This window comes from Octopus sinensis, linkage group LG2, assembly GCF_006345805.1.
Source record: "Octopus sinensis linkage group LG2, ASM634580v1, whole genome shotgun sequence".
Lineage (NCBI taxonomy): Eukaryota > Metazoa > Mollusca > Cephalopoda > Octopoda > Octopodidae > Octopus > Octopus sinensis.
In genome coordinates, this window is record NC_042998.1 from 22,862,669 (window position 1) to 22,879,790 (window position 17,122).

General features: G+C 38.1%; 1 long non-coding RNA gene across 1 annotated transcript in view; it reads left to right on the top strand.

The window, feature by feature from the left end:
- The window catches only part of LOC118762242, a 30,408-nt gene extending 14,916 nt beyond the window's left edge, over positions 1 to 15,492 (top strand). Inside the window, exon 3 of the long non-coding RNA XR_004997995.1 lies at positions 15,453 to 15,492. This is a non-coding gene — a long non-coding RNA (uncharacterized LOC118762242). The remainder of the gene's footprint in view (positions 1 to 15,452) is intronic.
- The last annotated feature ends 1,630 nt before the right edge of the window (positions 15,493 to 17,122 follow it).

A 17,122-nucleotide genomic window follows, 5' to 3' on the forward strand; every position in this document is an offset into this window, starting at 1 on the left:
AAGTACTGGGGCCAATTCATTCAGCTAAAAATTTTCAAGACGGTGCTCCAGCATGGCCACAGTCTAATGACAGAAGCAAGTAAAAAATAAAAGATATATCAGAGTGACCGGTATGCATGTAAACAAGAGATACATTTGGAACTTATATAGAGAAACCCATTTGAAAAATATACCATAGGTGCAGGAGTGGCTGTGTGGTTCCAGGTTCAGTCCCACCATGTGGCACTTTGGGCAAGTGTCTTCTACTATAGCCTCGGGCCGACCAAAGCCTTGTGAGTGGATTTGGTAGATGGAAACTGAAAGAAGCCCATTATATATTATATATATATATATATATATATTATATATATATATATATATATATATATATATGTGTATATATATATGTATGTGTGTGTGTGTGTGTGTACGTGTGTGTGTATATGTGTGTGTTTGTTTGTGTCTGTGTTTGTCCCCCCCCACCATCGCTTGACAACCGATGTTGGTATGTTTACGTCCCTGTAACCTAGCAGTTCGGCAAAATGGACAGATAGAATAAGTACTAGGCTTACAAAGAATAAGTCCTGGGTCAATTTCTTCGACTAGAGGTGGTGCTCCAGCATGGCCGCAGTCAAATGACTGAAACAAGTAAAAGAGAAAAAAAAGGCTCCACTCAGTGCCTGTACAACCACTAATAAGCCTGCAACTTATTCTAGGTGGCATGGGGTTGAAGCACAAAGGTTGCAAAATTGAGAATATATGGGATTTTTCTTCCCTCGGCTCCTTGCAATGCACTTTGAAGTCTCCAACACACTGGAATATATTATGCATTGTACATTATTCAGACTCACTTGAATAGTATGCAGCACTATGTTCAGACTCACTTAAATATGCACCTACATATATATATGCAATCCAGTGCTTCCCTATTCAGATGCACTTGAATATGTACACAGTTTGAACTGCACCCTATTCAGACTCACTTGCATATGCACTTGTGTTTATGGATGCAACAGCTCAGATCTCTCTCCTGGTACTTAAGATGCTTATTTCTCATCTTGCATTTTATTCACTTTTCAATGTACACTTTTCTTCTTCACATTAAAAAAGAAACACATTTAAGTGTTATTACATTCGTTATTGTTGTATAGTGAAACTGTACACACCTTCCAGTAAAAAGTGGTAGTAACCAGCCATTATAAATAAACCAGTAGCCAGGTCAACAAGAAGAAGGTCAGAAGGTTGAGAGTATGTGTAGACTGTGTTGGTAGTCGTGTCTGTGATGATATAATAACTATACTGTGATATAATAACCATACAAGGCGGAAAGCTGGCAGAAGCGTTAGCATGCCGGGCAAAATGCTTTGCGGCATTTCGTCCGCCGTTACATTCTGAGTTCAAATTCTGCTGAGATCAACTTTGCCTTTCATCCTTTCGGGGTCAATAAATTAAGTACCAGTTACGCACTGGGGTCGATATAATTGACTTAATCCATCTGTCTGTCCTTATTTGTATCCTCTGTGTTTAGCCCCTTGTGGGTAGTAAAGAAATAGGTATTTCATCTGCCGTTACGTTCTGAGTTCAAATTCCGCTGAGGTCGACTTTGCCTTTCATCCTTTCGGAGTCGATAAATTAAGTACCAGTTACACACTGGGGTCGATATACTTGATTTAATCCGTCTGTCTGTCCTTGTTTGTCCCCTCTGTGTTTAAGCCCCTTGTGGGTAGTAAAGAAATAGATATAATAACTATACTGTGATACTGAGTGGACATTATAATGCTCCAGCCTTTTGAGGATAATAACAGTGTGTGACTGGGCATTGCACAGTGCCAGATAGAACCATTCTGTTGACAACTTCGGAATATAACAATACCTATTTCTTTACTACCCACAATGGGCTAAACACAGAGGGGACAAACAAGGACAGACAAACGGATTAAGTCGATTACATCGACCCCAGTGCGTAACTGGTACTTATTTAATCGACCCCGAAAGGATGAAAGGCAAAGTCGACCTTGGCGGAATTTGAATTCAGAACGTAACGGCAGACAAAATACAGCTACGCATTTCGCCCGGCATGCTAACAATTCTGCCAGCTCACTGCCTTGAATATAACAATACCTGTGAGAGCAACTACCATCATCAGAAGACAGATCCAACAGTGGCAAAAGACTGCTTTACAACAGTTTAGATATTCATTTCCTCAAGTCGAATATAGACAGACAGAAGCAGATTTCAAAACCCATTAGTCTAGCACTTTGCTGGTATGCCTATCACTCTTATAAAGAATGAGGCAATGCGAAGTATCAACCTTTTTTACGATAATGAAGATGTGATTTAAAGATTTCGCTGGTATTTCTAGCAGGTAGAGTCAATACACACAGCCTCTCACTGAGTAATTTAGCAACTGTTGTTTACTTCTAGATCAAGCAGACCTAGGGTCATAACCATCACCATTCCGTCTTCTATATATTTGCTAAGAACCCAGGACTATGTTATCCAACATGTCCTTTGCTCATATAGCAAGGTGTAATTTGAGGTTGATTTGGCTACTATTTCTAGCAGATCAAGTGGTCATATAAATGCTCCTTCGTCAGTTCAGGCATATATAAGTGACAAATGCTTAATTAGCCAGTAACATTTTATTCATATGGTCTATTTCTCTCCAAACAATTAAATTAAATTAGTATAAGCTTTGGTGTACCTCCTCTCTGTCTCTCTCTGTCTATAAATCTATCTCTCTCCTCTCTCTCCCACTCTCTTTCTCTCTCCCTCTCTCTCCCTCTCTCTCCCTCTCTCCTTTTCTCTCCCCCACTCTCTTTCTCCCTCTCTCTCTCCCCCTCTCTGTCTCTCATTTCCTCTGACCAGGTGATGTACATAATAAAGATCAGTAGTATAAGATCCAAGCGAAATTTGCCTCAATCTCCTCACAGCTGCTTCTGATTTCATTCGCCTATTCTTGCCACATCGATATTCTAGGCATTAATTACTTTCTATAACAATGTGTTAATTGAATTACAATAAATGAGACGACTGAATATCTATAATAGAATAAACACCAGTTCTACACATCTCAACATATCTAAACTAAACAGACAATTAACATCCTTCTCATTCAAATAACCAAGCCAATGAACCTATACACCCTTTCATTGAAGATTAGACAAACAAGAACAGAATTAATTCCAATTGATACTTGTTGTTATTGCAGTTGCTGTTGTTGTTTTTACTGCTGTTTTTGTTATTGTAGATGTTGTTGCTGCTGTTGTAGTTGTTGCATTGTTGTTGTGCATATAAAATGTTGTGTATATAAAATGTATGATAACACAACATTAAAACAAAATATAATTTAAAGAAATAAGACATGAAAGATTTTCTGGTTAGATTCAGTCGGATACAACATAACCCAGTTCACTTAACCATTTCTCAAATTGTCTTTCAGTGCATCCAAATGCACCAGTGAGCAGTTTTGAGATATTCAATGCGTATAAAACAGCATCATCTTGTTGTTGTTCTTTTTTTAAGCTCCAGCAATCTATCTCTTGCGGTTTGTTTATATTCTGAACTTTACTGTTTTCGTCATTACAACTTGAAGAATCACTGATGCGTAATTTTGTCTATCAGCAGTTTATTTGATATTCAAAGAATTGTGACTCTTAATTCATCTTTATCTTCTGCATTTCCTTTGTTATTTCCTTGGGAGGGATTTCATTGCCATTTAGAAGAAAGATTTCCACCTCACTTATTTTCCATTATTTTATTTTGATTCTTTTTTTACTATGACTTTTTTCCCCCCTTTTTTTACTTTTATATTTTCATCTGCAATTATTTCTTCTTCATTACAGAGTTAGGTGTTGTATTATAGGATTATACTAGTAGGGAACAAGGAATTGATTCATTTATTTGGAGTACTTACTTAAAGATATTTCCTTTGCTACTCTCAGGGTTTTGGTTGGCAGTACTCCATAAACTAGGGTTTGTATTTCATAACAGAGCAGCAGAGATGCTAAGTGCCCAATACTAATCTGTATAAGGCTTGTAGGATATAATATATAATTTGCTTAATCTTCTATTATAATCCCATTCAAATCTATGATGATTTATATGAATATTAAATCAATCTCTTTTCATTATCATGAAAGCCATAGCAAGCCTTAGAAGGATTTCAAATGACAAGGGCACCGCCATGTAAAAAGCACATTGGCTGGCACCACATGTAAAGCACCCTTGCTAGAGCCACATTAAAAGCTGTCATTCTGGTACCACATAAAAATCGCCCAGTACACTTTGTAAAGTGGTTAGCGTTTGGAAGGGCATCCAGACATAGAATCCATGCCACAACAGACAGTTGGAGCCTGGTGCAGCTCTCCAGTTTTATCAGCTCCCGTCAAACTCTCCAGCCCATGCCAGCAAACAGATGTTAAATGATGATGGTGGTGGTGGTGGTGTGGTGATGATGATGATGATGGCAAAATTAGTTGTCAATCTAATATGATGTCTATGGCTTCAGTGGAGCAGTTTTATCTAGAATTAGGTAGGCACAGTTTCAATATCTTCTTTTTGTATTATTTTTCTAAACAGCAAAATTCAATCTGACACTGTTGTGATTTGGTAACTAAGATCCTTCTGACTTGCTCGACTACTACATCCTTTCCATCTCAACAACTATCCTTGCTTACATAAATCCTGAGATTTCATGATGAAGAAATGTTTAAATCAACATTCCATGATTCTATGCCTGTATATGTATGATACATATATTTTGCATGACCATATATATATGTATACATATATATATATATAGAGAGAGAGAGGGAGAAAGAGATAGATGCATGTGTATGTGAAGATATTGATATATAGATGTGTGTGTGTGTGTAAAGATATATATATATATGTATATATTATATATACATACAGGGTGTGATGAGTAAATTGTTACCATTTTATATCTTTAATTTCACACCTGTGCATTGTTTGTTCTTGATTTTGTTGACTACACAGTTTAGTAGGGTCAGTTGGGTACTGTCTGTGTCCCCAAAACATGTATTGAGAGTGATAAAATGAAACATCCAGTCAATATTGTGGTGTTTGGAGGGATCAATAGTGATGACGATGTTATGCCGGCTTCCCACATGGCCTCAGATTCAACATGGAGGCCTGCACCAAGTGCCTGGTTCAAGAGGGTGGTTGCTGGAAGACCCTATGTCCGGCAACAGGGCCTCACACCAAGCCACACAAGCAGAAGAACCCAATCATAGCTGTCAGACAATTTCTATGACAACATCACCCCTAACATCTGGCCACCTAACTCCCCAGACTGCAACACCCTTGATTATTATGTGTGGGCGCAGTTGAGTGAGAGACCAACAAAACACCTTGTAACACCAAAGATAAATGGAAAGTAAGGATTATAGCAGCATTCACCAACTTGGACAAGGAGACTGTCCAGAAGAGTTTCAGAAGATTCTGAAGTCGTCTGGAGCCAATGGTGATTTTATTAAATAAATTTACTCTTTAGTATTTCAGGATATTTTTATGTATTTTGGTAAATATATCTGTTAAAATAAGATGGCAGAGTTATTTTCATTTTTGCGTAATTAACACGACAATTTATTCACTGCGCTTGGGCAAGTGTCTTCTACTATAACCTCAGGCCGACCAAAGCCTTGTGAGTGGATTTGGTAGACAGAAACTGAAAGAAGCCCATCGTATATATACATATATATATGTATATGTATGTGTGTCTGTATCCCACCAAAATTGCTTGACAACCGATGCTGGTGTATTTACATCCCTGTAATTTAGCGGTTGAGAGAGAGAGAGAGAGAGAAATGTGGTACTAGGCTTACAAAGAATAAGTCCTGGGGTCAATTTGTTCAACTAAAGGCAGTGCTCCAGCATGGCCGCAGTCAAATGACTGAAACAAGTAAAAGATAGAGAGAGTATATATTGTTGTATTTTGGGCTGATCATTTTTTTCTTTTACCAAATAAACACACACACACTATATATTCATTTTCACTCGTTTATTACTGTTCTTATTTTACCTTTTTTTTTAATCTTATGTCCATTATCTGGAAATCTTTTGTCACACATCTGCGACCTCTTCAATGACAATATCTTTTCTCGTGTGTCCTCCTGCTCTGCTTAGTCCATTCTGTTAATATAAGAGCAGTAAGAAACAAGTGAAGGATGAATGTATAGTGTGTGTGTTTATTTGGCAAAAAAAGAGAAAACTGACCATCCCAAAATATAACAATATCTGTTTCAAAACATGGCTTCACATCTGGAATCTTGCAATGCAAATTCATATATATATATATATATATATATATATATGCTTTGACATCACAAGAGAGAGAGAGAGAGGGCAAAAAAGAAAACGGAGGAGCACATTAGTTGGTTCATCAACTTTAGGACATTAAAAATGTTAACTTATTTATTTATTAAACTAATAATTATAATAACATATAGCATATTATTCTATGCATATAAAATAAGAATACAAGTAATTATTAAAAAACATGAATATAAATTATTAATATAACTTACAGCTGTTTCAGCCCATAGATAAAAGCATTTCATTCTGCCTATAATAGTCAAGTGTATTGAGGTAATAAACAGTTGAAAATGAGGTACTTACATATATCTCTAGGCCTCGTCAGAGATTATAAAGTACGATCATAATAAATATAAATATATATAATGTGTGTATATATATATATATATATATATATATACACAGAGAGAGAGAGGTGGGGCAATTATGCAGATAAACAAATAAAATATGACAGCTTGGAGTTGATATAAAAAATGTGTATATATGCATATGTAAGTCTGTCTGTGTGTGTGAGTGTGTGTGTGTGTGTGTGTGTGTGTGCGTTTGCATCTGTTTGGGTGTGAGTTACTGTCTCCTTGATTTGACATCACATAGTAGTAGTAAATGAGTGTCACTGTTACTTAAGTGGTATCCTTCATTCCCAATATTTCATAAAAACCTGTCTGGTTATGAGGAAATATTATCTTACCTGGAAATAGGCGAGGGTTGGCAACATTGACAGCATCCTCACATAGAAAATGCACCTCAATAGAATTTCCATCTAACCCATGCAAGCATGGAAATGTGGATGTTAAAATGATGATCATCAGCATAATGATGATATATACACATACATATATGTACAAAACTGAATAAGTAACAAGGATGTCCAGATATCAGCGCATTACAGCCATTTCAAGCAACCGCTTTTAATGAATTAACCCTTTCATTACTGTATTTATTTTGAGATACTCTGTGTTTAAATATAACAAAGAATTTAGTAAAATAACTTAGTTATCATTAAGCTAGTATTAGGAACATAAATTGTGACCAAGGTTTGGTGGAAGATTTTAATTCAAAACTTATGGAAACAAGACATTTGTACTACAGAGCCAGAGCTGGTTTCAGGTGAGTTGTTATGAAAAGGGTTAAATTAATCATTTGTTAGCCCTTTCATTACCATATTTCTGTTGAGATGCTCTGGGTTTCTTTCAATCAATTTTATATATAACAAAGAATTTAGTAAAATATCTTAGTTATCATTAAGCTAGTGTTAAGAACATAAATTGTGACTAAGGTTTGGTGGAAGGTTTTTATTCAAAACTTATGAAAACCTTTGTACTCAGAGCCAGAGCCGGTTTCAGCCAGGCTGGTAATGAAAGGGTTAATGAAAACATTACGTCCGAGGAGAGTGGTTTATTTCAAATTCATGTAATGTTTCCATTGATCAGTTAAATGGAGTCACTTGAAACAGCTCTAATGCACTAATACCTGGACATCCTTCTTACTTATTTGCTTTTTATTCACTTAACTTCAAGCTGTGCAGATAATACCAGACTGACTTGGTGCCTCAGCTTAAGTACTTAATTCAAATGAATTTTAATTATTTCTTGCATACATATACATATATATATATATATATATATATATATCTTAAGTATAAATATAAAAATATAATTATAATTAAGGTCACTGGAATGCCAGAACCTGTATGCTAGAAGTAGATGCCAGACATCTACAATCCACTTTAAATTTGTTCTGTATTTATAGAGAACAAATTTAGAATGGCTTGTAGGTATTTGACATCTACTTCTAGTGTATAGGCACTGGCATTCCACAACCCTGAATTATAGTTATATTTTTATAATTAAATATTTAAAAATTAATTTTACCGATATGGTAATTTTTTATATGCTAGCCACTGACATAATCATCTTAACAATTATATCCTAAATTTATATATATATATATATATATATATATAGGAGTGGTTGTGTGGTAAGTAGCTTGATTATGAACCACATGGTTCAGTCCCACTGCCTGTCACCTTGGACAAGTGTCTTCTACTATAGCCTCGGGCCGACCAAAGCCTTGTGAGTAGATTTGGTAGACAGAAACTGAAAGAAGCCCATCGTATATATGTATATATATATATATATATATATATATATAGGCCTAACCTTCTGAGTTCTTTTACAGGGCTTAGAAAAACTGAAGGGCCACTGCAATAAGTGTGTAGATCTGAGAGAAGAATATGTTGAGTAAAATCATAATTAACCGATTCTCCTCTATTTTCTTTTACCCAAAGCCAGGAAGTTTTCAGCGTCCCCTCGAATGCATACATTCTAAATATCCATCTTTACCCAAAGACTGAAGTGCGTGTGTGTGCATGCATGTACATGTGTGTGTGTGTGTGTGTGTGTGTGTGTGTGTTAGTGCATACATTTAATGTAATAAGCATTAAACTTTTAATTAATCAAGACATTAGACCCACCTACACTCCCAATGTGACCTAGAAAGGAAACACGAGTTTTGCATTTAAATACGACCAATAGAGTCAGGGGAGAGAATTCTGAGAATTAAATTAATTAAAATTAAAATCATGCATTTCGTAACGAAAAGAGAATATCGTTATTTGCTGAAAGGGTAACGTTAATTAAATCTGATCTTTTACGAGCACTGTAATGACTCCGGACATATTTCGGAATAGAGAAATGAAAATGGATGAGATTATTGGGTGTGAAAGCACCAATTAATGTGTGTGAAAGATATTTATAAGAGAGGAAGATCTGAAAAACGATGTGGGAAGGTGAGAGGAATATTGTCATGTGAGATAAGTCACAGAATCAAGATAATGTAGGGGATGTGCTGAAGATGGCAACCCATCCGAACCCCACCAGCACCGTAGGAAAATAGGCAGGAAAATTATGATGGTGATGGTTGTAGTGGTGGCGGTAGTGGCAGTGACAGTGATGGCAGGTGTGATGATGATGGTGGTGGTGGTGGTGCTGGTGGTGGTGCTGGTGGTGGTGCTGGGGATGGTGATGGCAGTGGTGGTAGCAACAGTTGTGTTCATGGTGATGATGATGATGATGATGATGATGACAACGATAACAACAATGACGGTGATGATCATGATGATGAAGATAATGGTGGTGGTGGTGGTGGGTGTGGTGGTAGCAACAGTTGTGTTCATGGTGATGATGATGATGATGACGTCAACGTTGACAACGACGACGATGACAATGTTAACAACAACAATGACGACGATGATGATGATAATGATGGTGGTGGTGGTGGTGGTGATGGTAATGATGACAATGATGCTGATGACAACAACAACGATGATGATGGTGGTGGTGGTGGTGGTGGTGGTGGTATTGGCGATGGTAATGATGACAGTGATGATGATGACAACAACGATGGTGGTGGTGTTTGTGAAGATGATTATGATGATAATGATGATGATGACAATGATGATGAAGATGATGATAATGAAGATAATGATGGTGGTGGCGGTGGTGGCAATAACGGTGGTGGTGGTAGTGGCGATGGTAATGATGATAGTGGTGATGAAGACAACAACGATGATGATGATGATGGTGGTGGTGGTGGTGGTAGTGATTATGAGGATGATGATGATGGTAATGATGATGATGACAATCATGATTAAGATGATGATAATGAAGATAATGATGGTGGTGGTGTTGGCAGTGGTGGTAGCAACAGTTGTGTTCATGGTGATGATGATGATGACGTCAACGATGACGATGACAATGTTAACAACAACAATGACGATGATGATGATGATAATGAAGATAATGATGGTGGTGGTGGTGGTGGTGGTGGTATTGGCGATGGTAATAATGACAGTGATGATGATGACAACAACGATGATGATGATGGTGGTGGTGGTGGTGGTGATTATGAGGATGATGATGATGGTAATGAGGATGATGACAATGATGATGAAGATAATGGTGGTAGTGGTGGTGGTGGTGGCAATAACAGTGGTGGTTGTAGTGGCGATGGTAATGATGACAGTGATGATGATGGTGGTGGTGGTGGTGATTATGAGGATGATGATGATGGTAATGATGACGATGACAATCAGGATTAAGATGATGATAATGAAGATGATGGTGGTGGTGGTGGTCGAGGTGGTGATGGTAATGATGCCAGTGATGATGATGACCACAACGACGTTGATGATAAGGATGATGATGGCGGTGTTGATGATGATGGTGGTGGTGGTGGTGGTGATGATTATGAGGATGATGATGATGATGGTGATGACATTGACATCTTCAACACAAATGGTAATGATACATGTAAGCGCACGCGTATCATTTCACACACACACACACACATACACATATCAATATATTTATGCACACACACACACACACATTCACACACACACATACATACATATATACATATATAAATATATTTATACACATGCACACACACATATACATACATACATATATACATATATAAATATATCTATATATACACACACACATATAAATATATTTATACACATGTACACACACACACATACTCACACACACACACACACATACATATATACATATATATATTTATACACATGCACACACACACACATACATACATCCATACATACATCCATACATACATACATATACACACACACATTCACACACATACACATACATATATAAATATATTTATACACATGTACACACACACACATACTCACATATATACATATATATATTTATACACAATCACACACACACATACATACATACATACATACATACATACATACATATACACACACAATCACACACACACATACATACATACATACTCACACACACATACTCACACACACACACACATACTCACACATACATACTCACACACACACACATACTCACACTCACACACCCATAGACGTGTACATTCAATCAGAAAGAATGGAAGTTGTGATTAGCAATTGTTTGTGAATTTCGCAGAGAATGTACGAAATAATATTAGTCAGGCTTCTTTCCTAACTTTAACCAAACCGAATGAGATTAGATATTCATTTTTCCTTCACTTTTTCTCTCGTTCGGCATTTCGTATTCTTTCCTAACAAATACCACAAGAAGATTCTATCTTCGCAAGTACCACAGAACACAAACCCCAGCTACAATGCAAATGATTTCACTGGACCCATTTTCTTTGCTGAAGAATCTTAACATATTTACTGACATTTAACATTTGCTAAGTCTTGATAAATGGTACCAAAGCCAAACTAATAGGAAATAACAAAAATTTTTACAAAAATTTAAGATGTAATAGGATTTCCTGCCTGTGAGTATTTTGGCTTTTTTCTTTTGGGTAGAGAATTTTTAAGTAATGATTCTTCATAAATGCAACATCAGGATGGCTTTCGTGAATTTCTTCGCCATCTTATTTCCTATGCAATTCATTTGTTTGTTTGGTTATTTGTTTGTTTTGGCTTTTCTTTTTCTTTTTTTTTCTTTTTGTTTGTTTGTTTTTATTTATTTATTTATTTATTCCATTTAACCAATTTATTTCGGGCAACAAATAGCAACCAACCAGCATCGCTGCCATATACCAGTATCGCTGTCGCCACCATCACCGCCGACGCCACCGCCGACACCACTGCCGTTTCCACCACCATCGCCACCATCATCATCATCATCACCATCAACAACACCATCACCACCATTACCACCATCATCACCATTACCATTGCCACCACCACCATCACCTACACCTCCGTCACCATTACCACCACCACCACCATCACCACCACTGCTGCCTCCACCGCAATCGCCACCACCATCATCATCATCACCACCAACAACACCATCACCACCATTACCACCACCACCACCACCACCATCACCTACACCTCTGTCACCATTACCACCACCATCACCACCACTGCTGCCTCCACCACCATCGCCACCACCATCATCATCATCATCACCACCAACAACACCATCACCACCATTACCACCACCACCACCATCATCACCATTACTATCGCCAACACCACTATCACCACCGCCCACCACCATCGCCTACACCACTGTCACCATTACCACCAAAACGTTCAGCACTAACTCCATCCCCATCACCACCACCATCACCATCAGCACCACCACCATCCCCACCATTACCACCACCACCACCACCACCATCATCACCATTACTATCGCCAACACCACTATCACCACCGCCCACCACCATCACCTACACCACCGCCACCATTACCACCAAAACATTCAGCACTAACTCCATCCCCATCACCACCACTGTCAGCACCACCACCATCCCCACCATCCTTCCACCAAAAACAATAAACAAATAAATAGAAATAAATAAACAAATATTGTCTGTGACAATATAAGAGACATTTTGGATAGAAAGCCTAATGGCAGGGAAATGACCGAAATTAAATATAATCCATCCTGGTTTTGTACTAAAACCATACAGAAAAAAATTCAATCATCTAAAAACAAACAGGCATGGCTGTGTGGTTAGAAGCTTGCTTCCCAACCACATGGTTCCAGGTTTCAGTCCCACTGCAAGGCACCTAAGGAAAATGTCTTCTGTTACAGTCTCAGGCTGACCAAAGCCTTGTGACTGGATTTTGTAGATGGAAACTGTAATATATATATATATATATGTGCATACCATCATCTTCATCATCATCTAAGGTCCGTTGTCCATTCTGGCATGAGTTGGGCAGTTTGACCAGGACTGACTAACTGGAAGGCTGCACCAAACTCCAGTCTGATTTGGCATGGTTTTCTGTGGCTGGATGTCCTTCCTAACGCCAACCACTCCAAGAGTGTAATAGGTGCTTTTACGTACCACCAGCATGGGTGCCATTTGCGTGACACCAGTGTCTGCCATGATTGTGATTTTGCTCAGCTTCATGGGTCTTCTTCTCAAGCACAACATAATGCCAAAGGTCTCAGTCATTGCCTCCATGAGGCCCAACACTCAAACAGAGCTCAGCTGCTTTGCCTTTGTGAGGCCCAACGCTCAAAAGGGAACTCACTTCTGTGAGGCCCAATGCTCAAAAGGAACTCAGCCACTTTGCCTCCATGAGGCCCAACACTCGAAAGGAACTCAGCCACTTTGCCTCCATGAGGCCCAACACTCGAAAGGAACTCAGCCACTTTGCCTCCATGAGGCCCAACACTCGAAAGGAACTCAGCCGCTTTGCCTCCATGAGGCCCAACACTCGAAAGGAACTCAGCCACTTTGCCTCCATGAGGCCCAACACTCGAAAGGAACTCAGCCACTTTGCCTCCATGAGGCCCAACACTCGAAAGGAACTCAGCCACTTTGCCTCCATGAGGCCCAACACTCGAAAGGAACTCAGCCACTTTGCCTCCATGAGGCCCAACACTCGAAAGGAACTCAGCCACTTTGCCTCCATGAGGCCCAACACTCGAAAGGAACTCAGCCACTTTGCCTCCATGAGGCCCAACACTCGAAAGGAACTCAGCCACTTTGCCTCCATGAGGCCCAACGCTCAAAAGGTGCTCTTTATGCGCCACCAGCACAGGTACCAGTTACACAACACCAGCCTCAGTCATAACTATGATTTCACTTGGCTTGACGGGTTTTCTCAAGCATAGCATATTACCAAAGGTCTTGGTCACCAGTAATTGCCTCTTCGAGGCTCAAAGTTCGAAGATCATGCTTCACCACCTTGTCCCATGTCTTCCTGGGTCTACCTCTACCACAGGTGCCCTCCACAGTCAGAGATCGACACTTCTTTACACAGCTGTCCACGTCCATACACATCACATGACCATACCAGCATAGTCATCTCACTAACACATCACATATGATGCCTCTTATGCCTAATTTTTCTCTCAACATGCTTACACTTTTGTCAAACATGCACACTGACATTGCACATCCAGCAAAGCATACATTGGCACTTATCAAACTAGTTAGATAAATGCCAATGCATGAAACTTTCGGCCTTTGAATCACTTTGTTACTTTTGCTAAATATTAATAAAAATATACATATACTTATATTTTAAGTTCTGTTTTTCCTGTTTGCACCAACACAACTACATACATACATACATACATACATATATATATATATATATAATTAATCAAAGGACATACTAAGTATGTCTACCTGCTTGAAATAACAGTCAAAACTCTTATTAACCCTTATTAATTTTAATCCCTCGGCTATTTAATGCTATTTTTTGGCCTGCTATCGCCTGTGTTATTGATTCTGTTATTATCATTTTTGAATAGTTACATTGGATAGTAATAGAATTAATGATACCTTTGCAAATTAATTTTTGGTATATATATATATATATATATATATATATATATATATCACATAAATATATAATATAATTTTTCTGAATCTTCAGATTTTTCGATATGCTTGACAACTGGTTTTAAATTGATATTAATCAAATTAATATTCAATTTTTCACCCTTATTATTTTAAATTTATATATCATCATCACCATCATCGTTTAGCGTCCGCTTTCCATGCTAGCATGGGTTGGACGGTTCAACTGGCGTCTGATAAGCCAGAAGGCTGCACCAGGCCCAGTCTGATCTGGCAATGTTTCTACGGCTGGATACCCTTCCTAATGCCAACCACTAATTATAATTAGGGAGCAGCTAACTGCTTCACCACATACCGAAATTAGAAATGGGAGTTAAAAATTCCTTTTCTGCTACTATAAGAATCTCCACGACGGTAAACATACTTTTTTACGAAGGCAAAGAGAAAAACAATGAATCAACACAACCAGGATTAATTATATACGCGTTTTGTGATTAAAGCAATTTAAATTTTACTTACTTCTCTCTTCAGTATAGTATTTCCAATTTTTATATAAAATTTGGAAGTGCTATGGCTGAATATGCAGATTGTGTGCATATTCAGCCATAGACTTTCATATATGTATATTTATGTATATATGTGAGTGTGTGTGTGTGTGTGTGTGTGTGTGTATGTGTTCTCTTACTTGTTCCAGTGATTAGACATTCTGTAAAGTAGTTGGCATTAGGAAGGGCATCCAGCCATAGAATCCATACCAAAACAGACAACAGGAACCTGGTACAGCATTCCGGCCTTGTCAGCTCCTGTCAAACCATCCAACCCATGCCAGCAGGGAAAATGGACATTGGATGATGATGACGACGATGGTGGTGGTGGTGGTGGTGGTGGTGATGATGATGATGATGATGATGATGATGATGATTCCGACGCCGACGCCGACCACGACGACCACGATGATGATGACGATGATTGATGACAGTGATGATTCCAACTGATGTTCAAACAGCCTCTTCTGTTTCCCTGCACTCAACCCATCACAGCATCCCTGACAAGAGGAATACAAGTTTACATCTTTCCAGCTGAGAAACTGACTCCTAATCCACCTCAGCCAGTGTGTTTCCTATTTACCAAACAGAACTTTACAACCATATTTATTACACTGTTCCACTAATATACCGTATTATTTATATCCATTTCACATTTGCCGTACTATTTATAAACAGTGTTTGAGCACATGTATGTGTGTGCATGTATGTACATAAGTGTATAAATGTGGGTGGGTGGATGGGGTGCATGTATGTATATGTTTGTGTATGTCATTGTGTGTATATATATAGAGTATGCTATTTATAGACTTCTTTTAACAACCATTCTATTTAACATTCTCTATATTATTTTCGAAAATGGTTTACTGGCATTAAAGTACATGAATTGTAACAAAATAATACACAAGTAGGCATAACTTTTTCTATTAACTCACATAGGGCAATAAAAAATTGCGCATATTTGTAAAATAATTCTTCTGCTAAACAAAGCTACTACTTAATATATTGGGTTGTCCGGAAAGTTTGTGCCGATTTATAGTAGCTTACATTTCGACTTATTTTAGAACATGGTTGAGTCCATAAAATAGGATTTGACTACACCTCCATTTAGAGCACGGTTTAAGCTATCTTTTCGTGGAAGAAGTTTTATGTTCCTATAATCTGTGTTAATTCCGTAACCCTTTAAAATGGAAGATAAGAAAGTTCATTTTCGGCACTTGATGCTTTGGGAACCAGACAAAAATTGCTGCAGCTTGGCTGAGATGTGTTACCCCACCCTCCATATTCACCAGATATTGCGCCTTCGGATTTCCAGTTATTCAGGTCTCTGCAGAATAGTCTTAATGGTAAAAATTTCAATTCCTTGGATGACATAAAAAGATACCTTGATGAATTAATTCTTTGCCATGAAACCACCTCAGTTCTGGGAAGAGGATGTTTTCAAGTTAAAGGAAAGATGGAGACGCATTGTGCAACAAAATGGTTCATATTCGGTTGATTAAATATGTAATGGCAAGTATTTATTGACCTTTTTCTTTCCTTTAAAAATTGGCCCGAACTTTCTGGACAACCCAATAGTTTCCTTTGTGAGTGGCACAATTGCGCCATCATTGAACACAACTTTAGGAAACATAGATCTGCACAGTTGTGCTAAATTCTTCATGGTCATTTCCACTCCAACTACATCATCATGTCTTTGACCCTGAAGATTGTCCTTCAATGGATCAAACATGAGAAAGCTGGACAAACCACTGACCGGCTCAATTTGCTGATCACCTTATTTATTACCAAAGATGTGCATGGCCATGTAGTGCCATGGTAAATGTAGATCCTTTTTGGATTCCTGCTTGGTCTCTTCTTCCTCTCAGTGGCTTTTCTAGGCTTTTTGGAATGTCCTGATGTACTGCTTGCTGTTCATGGTATAC